The sequence below is a fragment of the Notothenia rossii genome, assembly GCF_949606895.1.
Source record: "Notothenia rossii genome assembly, chromosome: 9".
NCBI lineage: Eukaryota > Metazoa > Chordata > Actinopteri > Perciformes > Nototheniidae > Notothenia > Notothenia rossii.
In genome coordinates, this window is record NC_136907.1 from 24,719,232 (window position 1) to 24,741,701 (window position 22,470).

At 39.3% G+C, this 22,470-nt stretch overlaps 1 protein-coding gene across 3 annotated transcripts in view; it reads right to left on the reverse strand.

Annotated features, from left to right (window-relative positions):
- Positions 1–22,470, reverse strand: part of nlgn2b (neuroligin 2b) — a 200,457-nt gene that overhangs the window by 80,990 nt on the left and 96,997 nt on the right. The window contains exon 1 of one of the 3 annotated variants that reach the window (XM_079649111.1): positions 3,924–4,773. The exons of 1 other annotated variant lie outside the window; for it this stretch is intronic. The gene's annotated coding sequence lies outside the window, so the exon portion shown is untranslated. Of the gene's footprint in view, positions 1–3,923; positions 4,774–22,470 lie in introns of those variants that run through there. One more of the 3 variants, XM_079649113.1, reaches the window with a different exon arrangement.

Genomic DNA, 22,470 nt, shown 5'->3' on the forward strand with positions numbered 1-22,470 from the left:
TACTACTCTTACTGCAAAACAGAATCCAGAACCCCCTCCAATATCACATTTTTGTCCTGATGCTACATATTCTGAATGCAGAACATGTTTAAAGAGATTACTATGTTACAAACACCAATAACTTTTTTAATTACTTCATTATTTTTTAAGCCTTAGTGGCAGATGAAATACCTGACCACTGGACTATGAGTGGTCAAAAGAAACGGTAGTGCCAAGTTGAAATTCTGAAAACCTCTATATATATATATAGACGCTATACTCACACTGTCGTTCTGGATAATGTGTTTAGGATACAGTACACAAATACAGTTGTTTAATCTATTGAGCAGTATGCCAATGGTAATGAAGCAGTTAATGTTGACGTACATGAGATATATCTTCGCGTTTTTAACTGTAGAAACAATTTCTGGAATTGTGACATCCCTAACCTAGTCAAAATTGTCCCTTATGTTTTCATTAAAATGTTACCCTTGTTCAATGCTTCAGCCATAGAGTGAACATTGCCACAGGATCGCCATTTCCCCAAATGATCTGCTGGTTTTAATTACTACACTGACACGGCCAGTGATAACGCTAACGATGATGTTTGGTAATTTCTCTCCAGCCGCATCCTTGATCTGCAGTTCCTACATTGAAATAGTATGGCAAAGGCGATTCAAGTGCAAATGCAAAACATGAGAATATATAATGACTTGACATTTAGAATGCATATCATTTTTGCAATTTTTCAAACTGTGAATACGTCTTTGCAATGAGACCACTCGTTTCTTAACACTTTTTCCAGTGCTGCCTCTTGTGATGGCAGCATGACACTGTACAGCATGTAATGAGGACTTTTTTACTAACAGTACTAAGAGCATTACATTACAAATGGCCGGTTACAGAAAGCAGTGACCATACCACAGACTACTAATGTCACTTTTGTAACATTTGAAGCATACATTTGAATTAAACTTTGATATTTCCATGTCATATTTAATGATGTCATCCTCCTAAAAAAATAGGTTGTATCTTCAATTTGAATAAAGTGATTAATTGTATTAAATGAATTACTTTTTATTGTTCTTTCTGTAAAGAATATGTCCAGTCAGTCAGAGCATGGCCACCACTAGAATCTAACTATACAAATATTATATTACTAATAATATGACTGTATTCTAATCTGTATCTGTCAACTGTGCATACTGGGTTTAAACTGAATAAATATACATTATAAAAAGAAAAAGCGCAGTATTCAAATGTTGATTTAGAATTACAATGGCAATGTTAAGAATGAAGCTTCAAGGCTGTAAGCTATTCTGTACAGCCCTAGCACAAAGTGGGATGGAAATTGAGAGCTAAATATGCTAAAGTAAAACATGTAGGAACTATTGAAATAAAACAAAATTGGAACTGCCTTCCATAAATCCTAGTTTCATGCATTTTGTGTGCAGATAATATAACCAAGTAAAAATACACATGTATCATACTTTGATGACACCTCTGTTTATCTTCACTTACTACCTACATTGTATAAAGCACATCATATGTCTGTAGTGCTTAATAGTGCAAGGAGCATATGACCATATAGCACCACCAACAGCCTGCTAACATACAGAAGGACTTTATTTATTTGCTCATAGCAAAGCTTGTTGACTAAGTGGAACATCTAATAGTTTATTAAATGGAACGAAACTAATGAATCCACACATAACTGCAGCTTCACATTAAACCAAAGGGCCATTTCACCAACTGCCAAATTCCTTTTGACCCATGTATTGTTTTTAAGTATGTGCACTTCACTTCAATCCATGACAATGCGCTGAGCCATCAGTTAGCAGCTAAAAAAATGATGCAGATTCATTTGTTTTACTTACTCAAGTTTAAGCTTTAACCAACATTACATGTACAAGAATTACAAAAGCCTATGAGTAGGGACAATACCAAGCTAATACAACTACCCCTTTAAAATGCAAGCCTTTGTTATGGAAATAAGCAAGATGTTTGACAAGGCTGATCTCTCAAAAACAGCTATATAATGTATACAGCATATATACTACAAAACAACTCAGCATCAACCTTGTCCTCCTTGAAGAAAGCTCCGGCTTTGATCCTGTAAGACTGATGAACATTGAACACCTTTCCACACTTCACCTTGCTCACCCAAACATACTTCATTAAACATTAAGACTTAACACGTTTTGTTCTGGATTGTAAGTCTCCGCTACATGTTGTCATCCGATCCATTAATCCGCCATTCTTTCTGGTTTAATTCCATTTATCTTTCCTGTTTTCCCTCTGGAAACCAAGCGACACTGTGCTCACCACAATATTATCTTTATTGGCCCTTTGCTGTAGTTTATTGGATACAATATGCAGGGAACGGTTGCATTCACAGTATCTTTTGCTTGGTGAGGAAAAACAATGCTGGCAGTTCCAGAAGTTAAAGTTTGAAATGTTGTTTGGTTGATTGGAGATGGTGTATGATTTCAATGTGATACATCATCTTGTAATGTGATGTGTCACCAAATCCTTCAGGGACTAGAGATTTGGCCCAACACTCACAATTAAGTGTTGATTATTTTCTCGATTAATCATTTGGTCTATAAAATGGCAGCATTTTCTAAAAGCCCATGGTGATGTCTTTGTATGCCTTTTTTAGTCAGTCTGAAACCCAAAGATATTCTCTTCAAGATCAAAATAGTTTAAAATTACTTTTTTTTGATTGACCAATCAATTTGACCACTAATTGTTTCAGCCCTAGAAACAAAATGGACCATCACAATATTGAGATGACTAAGTTCTTATTAGCTTAGAAGAAACATCATTTTAAATGTTCCCAACAGGCATTTAAATGTGGTGGTAGGCATACACTTCTGCTGAATTTTTACTCTGGGTACCATGTACTTTTTCGAGATAAATATTGCAGTAAATAAGGCAAATGTTTGCCAATGGAAGGCGTCAGCCATGTTCTGGTCTATCTAAGTGTCCAAATGCCAGTAACCAGGTTGACATGACGCAGGCTTAAGAAACCAATCACAGCTATTCCAGCAGTACATGGACAAGAGTAATACTAAAAGATTCTACAAAATCACTTTATTGGTTTTCTGATGGATTTTAAATGTCACTTGCCCCAAGCTACGGGCAACGATTCAGTGTAGAAAACGCCATTAAATCTCCAAAAAAGAAAATACACCATTTCTCATCCATGACCTGTCAGAACAGAGGTCCTGTTGTCTGCCATTAACTGAGCACTGCCCAACCACCGCTGAATATTAATGGAGCCTTTCCCTGGATCATCAGAGTGTGCATTTAATTCACAATGCTATCTGCATCTTCTCCGGCACAGGCTTCGTGTGTCTCTGTTAGAGCATACTGTGTGTGTCTCAGAGTGTGTTGTGAGGTTTATTAACGAGCAAGAGGACATCTTCTAAGTTCAAGGCCTGTCACCCACTCTGGCTCAGATGAGTTTCTATTGCAGCATGTGTGTTTGATTAACACAGCCATCAACACATTATCGAAATAAACTACACCAAGGGAGAAAATGACATTATTGGAGCCTATAATGCAGCCAAACATCCTGTGTGATTGACAGCCTACATGATGAGTTGATTCCAATTAAATCACATGAATATCATTAGCTGAAAACGACAGATGCTGAAGGCAAAGTAGTCGAATCATGTTAGGATGTGACAGCTTATCAACAGGCAAGGCCAATCGAAGGCTTCCACTCGAAAGGAAGAAAAATAATGTGCTATAGCAACAAAGTGGCACGAGGATTTGCATGGACATCTCATTCCCCCAATTGTGACAGTGCGTCAAGATGGATAACGTGCGCAATGTGCAAAGTCACCAAAGCGTACATATTGCACACACATAACACCTATGATAGACAGGAAAATCTCCAGTCACGTTTCGGAGGTAGCGGTGGACATACGGCTTACCTAAAAAAGACTCGATGCAAGCACTGGAATTATGATGATGGCGGTGGTGATGGCCCGTCCATCGGAACACGATTCTTCTGTTTCTATCCTCTGCCGGTGTGTCGATGATGTTTTAACTAGGCCATTTCTTCCCTGATCACAATTATTTCTCAGGAGGGCAGCGCGTCGTAGGATTTCGCACATCAGAACACCTTCTCGGTGTCCGTCTTTCTCCGGCTTTTCCAAAAAAAGCACACCTCATACTGCCCCCTCCTCCTCTCATCCCTCTCTGACAACACCCTGCTCTGTGCTCCTTATCCACACAGATATTTTGACTTTTCTAATGTTGAGCAGTGAGTGGGAATCAAAGAGGAGAGAGGGGAAAAAAAGGCGCTCACTGTAAAATAGACGCTAGCGTCAAGACTCTGCGCGTTGCTTCAAAAGTCAACGCAGTGATCAGTCCTCTTTCCTTCATTTGTCCATGTTGGTTATTATAATCCACGGTGTATCTTCCCCCCACCGCAGCACAGCTAGGGCCTGGGGAAAAACACGGATTGTTTGACTTAAAAAAATAAGAATAGCGCTCTAAAGACACCCCACAAAATCAGGTGTCCAATCTCTTTACGCGCTTGCGTGGTGCGCTCCCTTGGTTTAACTTGTGATGCTCACCACAGAAAATAGAGGCTCAGACTGAGAAACAGCGCGGGGATCTTCCGTTTATCCTTCATGGCTTTAGAAATAGAGCTTTAAACATTAGCAGTGATATTATTTTCTGAAGCCCGATAGCTGCAATGAAGAGGATACCACGGCTCGTGCTTCAACAGCCCCCCTCTCTCTCTCTCTCTCCCTCTCTCTCTCAGTGCGGTCTAAAGCCTCTCGCTCTCGCTCGCTCGCTCGCTCTCGCTCTCTCTCGCTCTCGCTCGCTCGCTCGCTCTCGCTCTCTCATAGGACACCACTTGCAATATTTCAATCCCACTGCTAGTTGTCATGACGAAGAGGTGCGACGCATAATTCAATGAACAAGCGCTCGCTCTGCTGAAATCGTCATGTGGGGAAAAAAAACTGCATTTGAAACCCAGCGCTTCACTGGGATCTGCTTTGATTGTTTTTAGATGAGGATCTGCACCAGGCTGACGTCAGAGTTCTTTTTTTCTTTTTGACGCTAGGCACCTGTGCTTTTCACAACGTTAAGACATAATAAAAGGCTTTAACTAGCAGTATACTAAATGTAATGGTTTTGACATTACAAATAATACAAATGTAAACTATTAATAATATAAGAATATGTACGCCATATATATTCCATATATTTCAACATCCCCATACAAAGTAAAACACCCACCTCAACATTTTCATACAATTAAATAAATACTACATATACTTATACTTGTACTACTAAGCTATAATATATCCAATACAATATATCCATGTGCTTTTAACAATAAAATAAAATAGCAAATGTCACATAATAAATGTTATAAATAATGTTGACTATTACCATACTATTAACTATTATGTTCTGTAGGACAACAAATTGAAGCAATGTTAAATTGGTGCACTTTTACTCTTACACAATTAATTTATCCACAAACAAAACAATGCCATAACATCACCTTATGAGTTCCCATATGACGGCTGATAGCAAACAGTTCTTATCGAGCAGATATGAAGCAACATAAGCATCATGTGGGTTCTTGTTCACTAAATGAATGTACGATGATAGAATATTCACAGATTTTAACTAGGTATTGTTCCCCATCAACAAACAAATGCTTCTTTAGCTGCTATTTACTCCATCTTGTCCATTACCGGCTAATCTCAACCTCTGCTCGATAGTGGGCCAGTAGCATGCAGTAGTGCTTGACCAGCGAGTTTAAACAAAGCCAGTAAAGTTGCACATCAGTAAACAAAAACAATAAGCTCTCAAGAGCTGAAGGAAACTACATTTGGGTTAGGCCTCAGCAATAAAACAATCTTGAAAATGTTCCTTATAACATCTTGTACAATAACAGTGATACATCTACCAACAGCCAATATGTTGTAGGTTTTGCCGTCGCCATCTTCATCGTGTTCCGTCTTTAAATGGGTAGATTCATTTAAGTGTCACACTTATTCGATCCCCAATAAAGTAAGTGCAAAGCCAACCGGATGTTAGCCAGAAAGCATTCACGTAATCAACATAATATGACAACAGTTTTACTGAATTGGGCCAATCAAATCAATTGTTTATCATTTGAGACCGTTGGGAGAACACCTGCCAAAGAAAGATGTGAAAGGGATGAAAACATAGAGCACAATGTTCTGTCCAAGGTAGCACTTGAACATGTTTGGGTTGACTTACAGCTGTGAGAAGGCTTTCTCCACTTAACCGTATTAAAACCAGAGTATTGCACCTACGTCTACATGTGCACAGAAATGGCACCATCTACGATCAGTGGGTTTATCCCTGCTAAACATTGATTCTGGCATTGTTAGGGAATTCCAATTCAGTTTGAGTTTAATTGTGTACTTCTGCAAGCTTGGTTGCAGTGTGGCCATGGTTACTGTTCTTGTTCACTATGGCCAGTGACGTGAAGCATGATATCCAAGGGGTAGAAGGATGTGACGTCCTCATCGATGCAAGTGAAGAGAGTTTTGAAGGTGACGCTCTTGATTTACCCGTCATCGCTCCATGACTATCACCTATGTTTTAGAGTGAGCTGACAACATCTAGGACCGGAGCGGTCAAAATAAGCTTTTTACGCAGGGTTACTGACTCTCTAGAGCTAAGTGAAGAGCCCAGGCATACAGAAAGTGCCCCGAGCCAATGTGTCTGAGTGCCGAATGGAGCCAGAGGAGGTGCCTCAACCATCTGATGAGGCTGCCCCCCGGGACCCCTTCCTGGATGCGCTCCGGGCATGTCTAACTGGGAGGTGATCTAGGGGTGAAATATCTAATTTAGCATGGGAATGCCTCAGGATGTTGTTGGACATGGAAGATATGGCTGGAGATGAGGAGGTCTGGGCTAGTTAGCCTGCACCACACAACCCGAACCACAATATCCAGCAGAACATTTATGGATGGATAGATTTACGCATAAATGGATGGGTGGAGCGATGAATACATGTATGGTTGGTTGGGTGGATGGACGGATGGATGAATGCATTAATGCTGAGAAGGGCGGATAGATGGATGGATATATACTGTATACACTGAAAAATTGAAACATTGACTTAAATTAAATGTATCACATAACTGTATTAGGTTAATTGAAAGCAATAACATTACGTTTAAATAAAACACATTAGGTTCAACTTAACATTATGGGTTTCAACTAACCTTATACAGTTATGTGAAATGTCAACGTTTCAGTTTTTTCAGCATATGGATGGATGGATTGGTGGATGGATGGATGGATGGATGGATTGATGGATGAAGGGGTTTTTCTAGAAAAATATACAGTAGTAAGGAGGGCAATACTGTGGCTCTGATCTTGTATATAAGATATAACAATTCTCGTGAGAACATGACACCCGTATACAAGATGGCACCGCAAACGTTAACAGCAATGCGACGTTGGAGCTCCGTAAAAACAAAGCTGTCTCTGCCGCGTGACGCTCTATTTGACGCGATCTTCTTTTTTGGGAGTAATTATACCATTTTTGATATCAGAAATATTGTTTTCTGGCATCACTGTAAAACTTTACAGGAAAAAGCGGCATTTTGAAATGAGGATGGGATGGACGGATGGATGGATGGTTTGATGGGTGGAGCTTGATTGGATCTACAGTTCAAAGCATTGATTCTTCTGGGTTAGTTCTGAATGTCAACTTATGTCAAAAACCTCACAATGTTTTTTATGACATGAGCACTATTATTCTTCCCCATACTACGTCTTAGTTATGTGGGCGTGAATATTGTTTAGTTATTAAATAAGCAGAGATGATATATTTACTTGAAAGAGCCACTTAAATATGATACAAAAATTACATTTGATTGTGATAACAAAGTTAGAATTTGCTCTAACTCTGCAAAGAAAATGAGCAATAAGTTTCAGGTCAAACATTTTCTTTCTGAGTAGACAATAGCAAACAGCAAGGACTTCACATCCTCTGGTTTCAAAACATAACTGACAAATAATACAAAGGCAAGACAGCTGGACACAAAGAAAGAGCACAATGAGGGTAAGTCATATGACCTTATTCACTCATAACAAGGGTAGTTGTTAGGGTTAGTAATAGTAAAACACATTTTTCAGTGTTCTTTGCTTAGAGAAATATCAGGTGTGATGATGAGAGGGGAAACGGGGGCTGAGGTCCCCGGGCTCGGACCATTTATCATAGGTTAGTGGAGAGATTAAACAGCAGCTGCAGGAGTATCATCTGCTTACTGAATATTATTAACAACAAGGCAGTGTCTGTCCACACTGGCCCCGTAGTGTTTGTGTCACACTTTAGATTGCATCACAAGATCAAGCTTTTCATCATCACATGACGAGATGGGAGAATAGGGAAATCGCACCGCTGAACTTAACCGCTGAACTTATTTGAAGGCTGGTTTGGCTTGTATTCAGCGCAGTGATATGAGCCCTTTGTTTCCTAAACACCCTTGGGCGGAAAGAGTTAAAATGCAGGTGCAAGTTGTATGTACTGGGAAGAATAGAAGAGGCAGAGGAACTTTTAAAGATCTTTTGAAGTAGGTTTTAATGAAACATGGTCTTTCTAATTTGTATACCTTAATGTTGTCTCAAAACTAAACATTTGACTTAACCTTTAGCAAAGGTCCATGTAAAAAAAGAAGGAATTATTTATCTGAAGAAAGCATATAATGAAAGTCCATCCATACATAAAACAGATTATAGACAAACATGTAAAAGACTGACAATTACGCTTAAGAAATCAGACTAAAAATCTGCAACTGACATGAGAAAACAATGGAACAGAGCTGAAGGCCAAGTGTGGACCAAACTAATGTACTATACAATAACAAAGCTGTTACTTTCACTGAAGAACAAATGTGTGCATGAAGGCAACACACTGAATGCATTTATGAAGTGGTGACGCATTTCCTCTCCAGCTGTTGGAGTATAGCTCCCTCTGCTGGACATAAGTTGTAACTGCATCGGAAGCTGCATGTACTGTTCTTTAAAAGCAATAACCTTTAAAGGTCATATGTATGGATTGAATACATAGAATTATTGTAATGCTTTTAAAGGTTGAGAGCGCATTTCTAAGAACTACAGACGGATGTTTTCCCTTGGTTCTTACTTTGCCTTTCTTTGTAAAGCCTGCAGGCCTTCAGATTGTACATAATTGGATCAAGACTTAACAAAATAAAAGAATGACTCCGAAGCAAGCTAGGAATCAAAGATATGTTGGGAGTTTCCAATTAAACATTGAGAACAAATACAAAATCACATGTTTATGAGTACTTACAAGGGATGTTTTTTTTACATTTATGGTGGTTTATTTTCAGAATATATGCAGCTATAACTGTCCGATCTTTATCAAAAATAAATATATTGGATTGGTTAAATGTATTTCTGAATATCATTAACCAGTAATCACAAGAAGTTGGTAATATATGGTTTCTTAAGTTGTAAAAATGTAAATTGTAAAGTCTGAAATTAACAAGCTAAGATCAGTTAAGAGATTTAGAAACTGCACAGTTTAAATACAAGAAAAATAAAATGTTTTAATGAGTAATTTATTTTCTAGAGCCCACTCCCATTAACTTAACATCTGTTAAGAGAGAGGCTGTGATGAAGTCCAGCCTCTTATTCTGAAAGCCCTTATGCGGACAGAGAGAATAAATTCTGGTTTCTGTAAACAACTTTGAGCTTTAAGCTGTAACCTATAATATTTGAGGCTGCGTGAAATGTTAGTTTTGCCTCAATTCCTACCCTGTTTTGAGTGGATGTCTAATCTTATCATGACTGTTTCCAGTTACCAGTATTCCGTTGAAACTGTCATATTGTAAAGGTAATTAAAAATGTGTGGCAAAGATTTTTACCACTATATTGTATTTCTATGTCATGTTCTTTTTGAGTATTTCGGTATTTTCCATCATCATGGTATTTGGAGATGCAATGAAATATTTGTTGGCCACTCGAGGGCAGTAAACACAACACTGACATAACATGTCTTAGTTAGTTATTAGTCTCCAAACCTCTAGATGTCACTGTGGTTCAAACAGAATGCCCTTCAGCTAGCTTCAACTGAGAAAGTTGGCAATGCTAAAAATCCCTGCTGAAGAAATCACTCTTTTTGGTCAACTTTTGTAAGGTAACCATATCATTTTTGACAGATTTTAGTGGCAGGGCACTGACTGAACATAATTAGATAACTTGATGCACAAAAAAAGTTTTAACAAGGGTGTAATGTTTTTTTTGAAAATATGCTCAACCAATCGGTCAAATTGGCCTTTTATGGAAAGCTAGCAATATGACTTTTTCAGAGTTGCAGAGATGTTTTCCAATAAAATATGGTAAATAAATGGCTAGATTCATGGTAATATTCCTAAATCTAGTACTGCCTTATGAGTCTCAGAGTGGAAGAGTGATAATAATTGATATAGCACCTTTCATGCATGGCATTCAGCCCAAAATTGCACACAGAAGAGCAAGTTAGGCCAACACAGGATAATATGGACATGTGCTGTTAGGCCAGTGGTTTCCTGTTAGGCCAATTCAGAATATACAGTAAGATGAGCAAGTCTTTTTTGTATCATGAAAAACACTTTTTTTTTTTTACAATTATAATTGATTATCTTTTATGAATATATCTGGTTGTATATATTGCTCATTTTCCATAAAAGAAAGAAATGTATTTGAGTTTGTGTTTTATTTGAGTTTGATGCATACAAATACTGTAATGTATATGATGATTACTTTTACCATAGAAGGCCAGCTCGACATTTTGGTAGAGGCTCATAAAAACAAAACTGTGTGGTCAGTCAAAAAAATAAATAATGTGTTTGTGCTTATTTGTGGCCCATTTGATAAGAAAATGCAAAAAAATATTTTTTCCATAGCTTTTTTCTTGGTCCGGCAGTTAAAGGGTTAAAAAGGAAGACAATGCTAAAGTGCCTTAAATCTTAATTCTTTAAATGGCCAGCAGGAGGCAAATCCACTGAAGTCAGATTGTATAGAAGTCTACAAGAAAATTATCGTAATTCTCAATAAATGTAACAAGGGCTGCACAATTTGGGGAAATAATCTAATTGCGATTTTTCTGACAGATATTGCGATTCAATTTGCGATATTTGTTTTTAAGTGACCCAACGGAAGTTTATTGTAAAATGCGGCCATATCTCTGGCTAGGAAGGTCGGATCAACGTGCTCCCGTCTCTAGCACCCCGCAGCCCGAGCTACGAGTGAAAGAACTAAACTTACCGTTGGGTTGCTTTAAAGTCAAGCTTCAGTTTAAGATTCACCGTTTAATAGATGTAAAACCAAACCATCTAGGAAAGTTCCATTGGAAGCCATTTGGACAGGGCAGGCACTTTCAAAAATACAGTGAAGGTCCCATTTACAGTCAAATAAACTACATTGCAGTGTATGCTTTCGGGGGAGTCCCAAACACGGTGTCAGTTTCATCTTAGAACTTGGAACTCTTTCAGTGTGTTTTTAGCTCATTAAAAGTAATTGTAACATTTTGGTTGCCTCAAAATGGCTTCACTGTTAAAACTAGGAGGTGGCTGCTTGTGTATAACTAAATAATGAGCTGAAAGTCACTATAAAGCTTTGTGAAGCTGAGGGTGCTGCAGATCTCATCCCTACCAGCGACCACACATTGTCACATAGATACACTATTATTTGAATAATATCTAATATAGCCCTTTGACTCTTGGAAAATAAAATAGTATTGTCACACCGAATATGAGGGTTATATAGTTCCAAAATATACATGAAAACAGCATAACATTTATTAAAGAAATGATTCTGAGGAGTTTGACACTACTCTCAGCTACTTTGTGTGATGTGGGATTGAGATTAAAATAAATAAAATGTTTTAGCAGAAGCATGTTTTATGTGAATTCACTTTAGATGGGTCTTCTTTAGTATTGCTGATTTGCCGTTTGCAGAGAAGAAATACACCTTCTTTCTAAAAGTACTAAAAACACCAATGACCATATGAAGAATAAGAATTGATAATCGAGGAGACAGAAAAAAGGAAAGGTCATCCAACCCAACCTACAAGAGATAATAGAGAGAACATTAAGAAGGCTGATTGTAGATAGAAATGAGACTGCATGATGATTTCCTCCCTATATTTAACACCCATTTAATCTCTCTCCCTCTCGCCTTCCCTTTCTCTCCTTCTCACTCAGTCCCCCTCCCTCCTGTGCGTAACACTTTACAGTCTCCGTATCCATAGCTATGTCTTTAATAGGATGAGGGAAATCATGTTAAAGGATTTAAAACCTCTGCAGTAAAAAACGCCGTAGCTTTGCCAAGCTCACTCTCTGTCGTTGGGCTCCTCATTCTGTCTCCCCTCTCCAGCACTCACCCCTCTCTGAATTACTGTTCACTCCCACAGACTCTCCACTAATAACAGAGGTCCAACAAGGACGCAAAAAAAATGTGACCATTTGTGTCTGAACGTTTTTACACTGCACTCACAACACGACAAGTTAAATCGTCAGGAGGGATTCAATGCCTGGATTTGTAGGATCTCAGAGGGCGTTACATATTGGACTGTCTCGATCTTTGGATGAAAAAATAAATAACTCAGTCTAACTGTCGAGCTTTGAGGCTGCTGTTGAAATCAGAATTGCGAAACACAGAGGGTAACTGCATGTACCGCCGTGTCCCAGTTTTTTTTGTCATAGTATCCAAATTTGCAAAGGACCTTTTAAATCGGTCCCAATCCATTCAGGCAGGATTAAATACGGATACTGAAATTACAATATGATGATCTGGGGAGAGCAATGTGTTGTTTATTAGCTGCATTTGTATAAAACAGATGGGACACAGGGCATGTGGGTCATCCATTGATTTAATAAAGTAGATGACCATATTTGAATTACATTTCCTCCCCCTCAGTACATTACCACATAAGGAATATAAGGTAGTGGATTACTGTCACTATTTGTTATTGAATTGTCGTTATAACAAAAAATGGAAGATTAGTTCCGTTACTGTTGAAAAAACATACGAAAAAAATAAGCCCATTTGAAGATTACAGAGCTGAAGGTCATATATTGTAAATGCTATTGTTATTCGTATCCTTAGTAGATTCAATTTACAACGATATGAAACCGAGAAATGTAGCTAATCCTCAGAATTAGGAGGATATGTGCCATCTTGGCTTGTAAAGAGCCCAAAACCGTTATTTTATTAAGGAAATGGTTACAAATTACTTTCCTGTCAATCAAGTAAGTGTTTAATAAACTACTTGTTTCAGTTCTACATCTCTCTAAACACTTTGGTCAACAGCTTGGAGACACATATATTATCTCACATTCCAGTTGACTACATGTAAAAATTGTTTTGTCTATAAATTGTCAGTAAATAGTGAACATTTTCACAGTTAGTACAATCCAAAGTATGGCCTTTAAATGTCTAGTTGTTTCAGTCTAAAACCAAGAGATGTTCAGTTAATTATAAAAGCAGGAAATATCTATATTTGAAAGGCTGACAACAGCATTTCCTGACGATTAATCTTTTAATTTTTTTTTTAAATAGATCCACTAATAGTTGCCGCTAACCTACAATCTTCACATTAACTCTGTCTGAGAAGCCTTCATGAACTTACAGGTATTTCTGAATGAAAGAATAAGGCTATGTCTGAACCGATGAATGCCCTTGCCGTGTTTTTGAAGGGTGCAGCAGACGGAGGTCAGTTGCTCTCCTCGTACAGCAGGAGGTGCTGGCTGACTGTGCTCCGCTCTCACACATCTTCTCTAATCCTGTAGGGCTCTGTCAGCGGGAGATAGTCACGGTCTATGAGTAAGACTATCAAGCAGGAGAGGGAAACCAGGATCGGAGAGGAAGATGGGAGGATACACTGGGACCGGCACGGCAAATGGTGCTTTAGTAAGGTGTTAAGATGAAAAGTGGGGGTAGAGGTGCCTGGAAGTGGTGTGTGTGTGTGTGTGTGTGTGTGTGTGTGTGTGTGTGTGTGTGTGTGTGTGTGTGTGTGTGTGTGTGTGTGTGTGTGTGTGTGTGTGTGTGTGTGTGTGTGTGTGTGTGTGTGTGTGTGTGTGTGTTTGTGTGTGTGTGTGCATGGACGTGTGTTTGTGTTTAAGCTGGATCCTTAAGGACATGGTTTGGTTTAGCAGAAGCACTTCTCAGTGGCTGCCTCTCTTCTTTCCGTCCTCTTTCTCTGTGTTCCCTGACTGGCTTCAGACCAAGCGTTGTTCTAGTGCTACATCCTCTCCCGCCCCCCCTTCGCCTATCCTCTACCCCTCTGTTTTCTTCTTATCACTCAGTCAAATGCTTCCTTATCCTATTCTCTCCCCGAGGCCTTTGTCTCTTGGAGTCGCAGGTGAAATTAAAGGATATCATTTCCTACAATCAGCAGAATCTGGTCCACAGCACGACCCACCCCCCGTCCCCTCTTGCCCTTCCTTCTATCCCCCCCCCCCTGCTTCTCACACAAATCCCCACCGTGGCCAGGGGGCAGCGGAACACCAGCAGTGGAAGGGAGAAAAACCTCCGTTCACTCTCCACATTGGGTCACTTTCATCTTATGGTGGCGGGGAAAGAACAAACCGACATGCAAAGGGAAAAGAGGCACTAATGAGGACGAAAAAGCAGATGAGTGGACCTTGATCCAGTGTGTGAGATGAAATGGAGAGAGCGTAAGGGGGAGGGTGGAGAAGGTGAGGGTCGAACTTGTGTGAAAAAAAAAGAAGGTGTCAGTGAAGGGCAAAGAAGAGGAGGTGGTGTGCAGGAGGACAAACAAACATATAACCACATGCACACGCTGCTCGTCACAGATTGAACCAATCTGCCATGGATAAGGAGATTATGCCTCTGAGTTTCCTGGAATGTTCTCTAATGTAGCCCCTCAACTACTAGCCGCCCCTCCCCCACCCTCACAGAACACTGTCTGTGTCTGTCTCCTCTCCAGGCTGCGGTTAGTGGACTCAGGCTCCGATGCCCCGGTCTTCCACAGCTCAGGTTATATAAGCACGGCCCCGTCCTCTCCTCCCGTTTGTCCCTGAAGATCCCAGTGAGCACAGCAGCCGGCCCGTCACTCAGAGGCTGCTTCCTCTGGTCTGACGCAGCCCTGAAAGACTTTCTGTCTGCAGTCCGCTGGACTTCGCATGCAGACATGCAAACCCATCTGGAGGGGAGAGGGTGACAAAGATGCAAACTCCCAATGTTGCATTTTGGGGCATTCTGACCATGATTTGTATCCCTGGTAGAGGCTATAATACATGCATGCTCATCCATCTGAATAGAAATATAAAACACAAATATACATGTATTTGTATTAACTGTCAAGGCAACCTGAATCTAAATCAGTCAGTTACAGAAAATAAACCATGTGTCTTATTCCAACGCACTGACAATCTAAAACAAAAATACGCCAATATCACAATTGTTGAAGACAGACAGAATCCTCCTGCTATGCCATTATAAAAAATAACATTTCTATATTACACGGAAAAAACACTTTCCCTAAAGGCAACAGGTACTTAAGGCTATACAACTAAACAACACCTCCTATGCTACAAAACAATATGCTAAATAAGTAGATGCCATTGCTTCTGTGAATGTATCATCCTGTTCTTTTGCGTCTAAATGCAAGTAGTTTTGTTCTGGTTCGTTTTTTTCTTTTTGGATGTGTTTCCATTCTCATGTACTAGAAATGGAAGAAAAAAGACCAAATCCGTACTTGTTTGATCACAATATCTCTTTAGTGCTGTTTAGCCAACGTCTAACACTACAGCAGTCACGTTACATTTGCTACAGTGTAACTGACTGGTAAGCCAGATTGGCTTGTTGTCCTAACATAGCTTGCAGCGTACTGCTACATTTTGGTTCAATATTGCGCATAAATAAATTGAGAAGATAATGTATTACATTTGTAGAAAATAAACATACTATTATGGGACATACAATTCACTTTCCCAAAGCAACTCCCCTGTCTTGATGTAGCATCTTAGCTATTTGACACCACATCTTAAATGATACAACAGTCACAAACATCCAGCTTTCGTTCACTGCGAACAAAGGAATTCCAGGAAATGCTTTATCTTTTGACTATTGCTTTTCTTTCTTTCATGCAAACCAAAGAGATGTTTTGTTATCCTCTTGTTTACCACTCCACATGCACCCCCCCCCCCATGTGAAGATCACCCTCTAACAGTGAGAAGGGACTACACACTGTAATTATTGGGAGAACACCTTGCTCTGAGGGGGGAAGGTGTTTTTCACCTCAGAACTTAGTGTTTCCTTTGCCCCACCTAATGAAATCTATCCATCTTTCACTGCGTCCTTGTTTCTACCCACTCTCAGGGCGCCCCACCCCCCTCCGCTAACACTCATGATGGTTTTTCTTTTGCTCTTCCACGTTTGTTTGTTGCTCGAAACCATTAATCTCCATTAACACAGAGAGAGTATTAATAGTTTCTGGGGAGAAAATGAAAAGAGAGCACTGCTTGGGGTTTTAGGGGCAGATTACATTGGTCAATGAATAGTTGATTTACATGTTGTATTATTATTATTATTATTATTATACAAGCTGTTTGAATAAAGACCAATGTCCTGCATCATCGATGTATCCATTCATTACATTTACTTCTGCAAAAGCAGTGATTATTTGGAACACTGAGAAAAAAACATTTAGCAAATCCTTTCTTTTCACAATAACAACAAGGCTATTCATGAACTAGAATAGATTTTGAAAGGCGGAAACCTCCACCAAGGTTAATTTACATTCTCCACCAATTGTCGCAATTACAAAGTTGAGCAGTCATTATTTTAACTTTGGTGTTTATTAGCTCATAATGTGGAAACGACATGAACACTTAAAGGTAGGGTAGGTCATTTTGGAGAAACCAGCTCGAGTGTGCTAGAATTAGAAAATACACAGCCGGAAAAAATCTGCCTCTTCCTTACAGAGCCCCTCCTCCAACACACAAGAACACACACATGACCAATGAGGGCACGAGATAAGTTTGTGCACAGATGGAAGGCTGACAGGCAGGTAGGCCATCCAGTTATTTTAGACGGGCCGGCTAAAATGATTGGTCGTGCTTTTTACAGTGCCACGGCTTCCACAGATGACATTTTTTCATGGATTCATTGTCAAAGCAATGAAGATAGGTAAATGCAGTGACTTGGCCTCATATACAGGAATGAGAAATTGGAATGTTGCAATTGATACATTCTGTGTATATGGTTCTAAGTCCTGTCAGAAGCGCTAATATGCAGTATGCATGAAAGTATAAAATGAAACATTTTACCATCCAAATGTATGCTGTAATGTAGTCCTATTTATTTCCCTGAACACAAATATGCACAAATATATTAATTGTTATCTATATTACATTTAAAGGCGAGTCATCCATCAGTCAAAAATTATAATGTTTTGCTTATTTTCACATGTGAATTCTTAATTCAGTAAAATACAATTATATTAATTTCTACATGGAGTCAAATACAATTCTTATATTCATTTCTATATTGAGTCAAATACAATTCTATATGGAGCATAACGGCAGTAGAGTAGTTTTAACTTTACACTGCATGGCGTTATCAACATGCAGAGTTAAATATAAACACTAAATAGAGTAAAAGTAACTCATATTTGTTTTAAAACTCTATTTAGGTTGGGGCCAAATGTGACATTTATTTAAAAAACATTTGAGTACATTTTTTCTTCAATTTTAGTAAAATGTACTCCATAGAATTAAATGTGTATATACGCTTTGGATGAATGGAAGGATGGATGGATGGGTGGATGGATGGATTGAAGGATGGATGGATGGAAGGATGGATGGAAGGATGGATGGAAGAATGGATGGATGGATGGGTGGGTGGATGGAAGGATGGATGGAAGGAAGGATGGATGGATGGATGGATGGAAGGATGGATGGATGGATGGATGGATGGAAGGATGGATGGATGGATGGATGGATGGAAGGATGGATGGATGGATGGATGGATGGATGGATGGAAGGAAGGATGGATGGATGGATGGATAGAAGGAAGGATGGATGGATGGATAGATACTTTATTGATCCCAAATATGAATGTAACATTAATGTGAAAGATAGAAGTTGATAAATAATGTCAATTTGAATGCCAATCTTATTTCATATCTGCAAACGTGGAATCAAACACTGTAGCTCGAGGTAAGAATACTAGTTTTCTACGATGACCTGCTCCGAAGCTGATGGATGAAGAGTATTCGGTTTTCACATTCTCTATCAACTTCCACTCTCCTCTCTGTTTGCGTCACTCTGCTCCTACATCGATCTTTCCCTCTTTCTGCTCTCTTTTCTGCACTATTCCCATTCTCTAACAGTCTATGGTCCAACATTGCTGCGGTTTCTGATCAAGAAATGGGTTGCACTAAGTTGAACAATGCATAATTTCATTTGGACAGGTACTGGTTTCATGCATTTCCCTGCCATCTGTTGAGAAAATAAAAGATCAACTAATATTAAAATGTCCATTAGCTCTAAATTGTGGGATCTTTGACTTGAATATCAACACAAAAGGGTAAACAATGAGACACAGTGAATGACGCACAGACAGAGAAAAAAAGAAAGTCACTGAATGCTTGAGGGAGAAGAAAAGAGAGTCCTAGTGGGGCGAGACAAATTATTCCTAAAGCCATGACGCACTAGATGGGCTGCAGTCCAAACACAAGGGCAGTAATTATAGGAAGAAGCCTTCTCACAAGAATCACCCAACATGATCCAATAAAAGCAACAAAAAAATAATTAATAGTAAATGAAAACTCAGAGCACGTTAAAGGCGCTAAATGTTTGTACTCGTTTGTAAAACACAAACCAGCCTTTAATTCACTGTCCATTTTAATGGAGCCTGGACTTCATATCTTTAAGTACATTAAGCCCACTGCAGTCTTGAGCGTAATGCATTTTATGGCTCCTCTTTCCAGCAATTTGTGTCTTGAGATTAATCTCAATTTATACTGCTTACTGCCAAAAGCTATGAGGTCTACTTGAGAGGCGGATTCAGTGGGCTATTAAACCACCATATTACAAGGATGTTTTTAGTGCTCACTTTTAAAGCAAGAGCTACGATATTTGCTGTTTCTCAAATAAAAGGAGGAAATAGAGATTGACCTCCAAAGAAGTAAACATCACCAATAGCTGTGTCTTCCATAGCCAATATCGTGTCACCACTGCATCGAGATGTTGTGTTAGCAAGCATTACGATGCATTTATTTTAAATAAAATACTTTCCAAACTGTTGCTTTTACCCACTTAGTCATTGTATTCACATACTAATGCTTGCTAACACAATTCTCTTTGTGAAATGTTTTTAAGAAAAAGTATTGAATAGTGACTGTAGACCATATATAAACAAAACCAATCCCAGCATCCTCAACTTTACTTTAGTACTATATTGTATTAATTGCCAGTAATCAAAAGTAAGCAAACAAAGAAAACAACCATTCACCTGCTTAACGTCAAAGATACCACCAGAGGTGGGAGAAGTACTTAAGTCAAATTAGAAATACTCCAGTGTGAAAATACTTTGTTAAAAGTAAAAGCCTTGAATGGAAAATCTTACTTGATTAAAACTCTAAAAGCATTGGCAAGTATTGTGAGCAATGTCCCATGATAGAATCGTACATTTTAAATAACTGGATTATTATTATTTATTTATAATTGTGTTCATCACAGCTGGTAAAGGTGGATCTAATGTAATTACTTTATATACTGCTGCTGGATGTCTTATGTGTCCTATATGAGCGATCTACTGCAGCCCTCCATCAGCAGCAGGTCTCTGAGCTCCTGTGATCAGGGTTTGTTGGTTGTTGTTGTTTTTTGCTCCGGGCTCGAAGCAAAAGGAGACTATGTTTTTGAGATTGTGATTGAGCTTCTGAACTTTGAAACTCTCTCCGATGGATTTAGTATCTGTTGACATTGAAGACACGTAAGAAAGCAGCTCAAAACCAAAAATGTTTAGTGTTGCTTTTGCTAACTATTGAAGTATCTTTTATTTGTTTAGCTTATTTGTATTCCATGTTTAGTTTTTTTCTGCTTTTAACATGCTTTTGTTTGTTTGTTGGAACTATTTGCATTCCCCCTCTTGCAATCTTTTATATGATACGTGACGCTTATGTGATGCTCACCGTAAAATGAAATCTTGAAAAGAAAAAAGAACATATAAGAGTACATAGGACTGACGCATCAGCAGTATACACAGAATTCAAGTGTCAATAAGAGAGTGTCAGGGGACCCACACCCACGCTTTGGTCTGATCTGATAAGCCGACATAAACATCGAGTGTGTGTATGTGTACGTGTGTGTGTGTGTGTGTGTGTGTGTGTGTGTGTGTGTGTGTGTGTGTGTGTGTGTGTGTGTGTGTGTGTGTGTGTGTGTGTGTGTGTGTGTGTGTGTGTGTGTGTGTGTGTGTGTGTGTGTGTGTACAAGGGGACATCTGCACTCTGTATGCGTTCACCACATTCACGTGGGTCTGTGTGAGGGAGAAGCATCTGTGGGGATATGTTTTGCGGATCTAATGGCGGGACTGAGTAAAAGGTATCAAATTCATATTTTAATTGCAGGCAGTGTTTGGGATTCTGTTGAGAGACGGGCTTAATATGTGGTGACAGATGAGGGTTAGGGGTAAACAAGGCTGCCCTCCAAGGGAATTGAGAGGACAGAGTTGGTGGATTAAACTGCAGTTTTGGCTCAAAGGCACCTAGCCTGTGGCGGCATTGGATGCAAATCCGAGGGCTGATTACTGGAGGGAACAAGTATTAGACACCATACACTAGTTCCCTGCATGAACTCAAAAGCCTGATGTCAAATTTCAGCCAAACAAATCTATAATATGTGATTATCTTCAAATCCTAATGAAAGTAAGAGTTGTAGCATACTGCCTGTGATGCCATCCACACAGCACAGGTGTTAATTGAGCTGCTTTTAAAACAATTTAGAACATGGCGCTGGGTCAGGGACTTGGTCTGCTGCCTCCCAGCATGAAGGGACTGTTTCCTCTGAGGTGAAAATGTGACTACGACCGTGTTAATCTGTGTTAGCCTTTTGAAAGCCTGCCAAACTGCCCAGTGCATGCTGGGATAAGCTCTTACCCTTTGTGAGGTAGGGCATGCCACTGTCTCGTTTTAAACTAATTTTCTTACATTACATCAGAAAAACTGAGTAGGGCCGGTGTACAGATATTCAAAACAGGTTTGGTATTCCACTAAACATTGGATTATACCGGTTCATTTTACCACTGGGTGTTGCACTTATTTCTCTTAGCACTCTTTTGTACAACAATATTTACACGTTTCATGTGTGTTTTAATGTAATGATCCGAGATGGTGGCACGAAAAGACCATGGATGTAAAAAGAGAACTGGATACAACATTAGTGACGGGTTCCACCTGTTTCTACGAATGTTACTCAGTGGCACATGAAGCCAAAATGGTTCAGCATTGAGTGCAAAATGACCTGGATATTCCATGAATTTCCTGCATCCATTGGATCCACAGAGAATGCGCGCTTGCGATTTCCGTAAACCCAACTCCTGGATGCTAACAGACGGGCTCCGCTGGTCTCAGCTAAATTAAATGAGGAAGAAAGCCTTTAATCATTAAAAAAAGAATTGCCATTCAAGTGTTCATACTTGGGCTTGAATAAGCTAAAACAGAAATCAATCTGGATGTATATTTTTCAATGTATTTCAATGGGAAAAAGTATTATTGAGCCCAATCTTTCACGTGACTAATTCCATCTTTTGGCCACTATGAAGATTTTCTTGGACGTGCACTTCCTGGGAGATTGACACAAAAGTAGTAGCCCGGTTGTTACGTTTTTTTTTTTTTTTTTTTTACATAACCCTGCCAAGTCACCCTAAAAACACATACACTTTTTACTAAACAAACACGTGTACACCCCCCCCAACACATATTTTTTCGATGAAATGTGATCTTTATTTTAAAACTATCACACAATAATGTTATTTACTTTATAATGTTACTTATTACTAGCCAGTGGCGTAACTATTGCTGGTGCAGCCAGTGCAGGGGCCCATAATATTTGTATTTGGGGCCCCAATGGCATTGACCAGTTCACGCAGTCTTCAAAGTAACCAAGCAACCTAAGTTGATTTGTAATTTGTCTGTCCAATGAGCTTGCTCCCTTTCACGCAGGGCCGGTTTTTGGCATAGGCGACATAGGCGGTCGCCTAGGGTGCCAGATCTGGGGGGGCGCTGCGCTGGCAGCTCTGGGAGGGGGAAAAACATTTTTGACCATTGGGGCTCATCCTAATTTTCGGCCTTGATGCAACAACATTCATAATTAATTAAATGTAACACCCTTTTCACCCCGGTTACACTTTTCATTTGCCCTGTACGATGGGCGCTATAAGTGATGAAAGTGGGGGATGTTGGCTTATCTGGCGACCGCAGCTCACAGCCAAAGC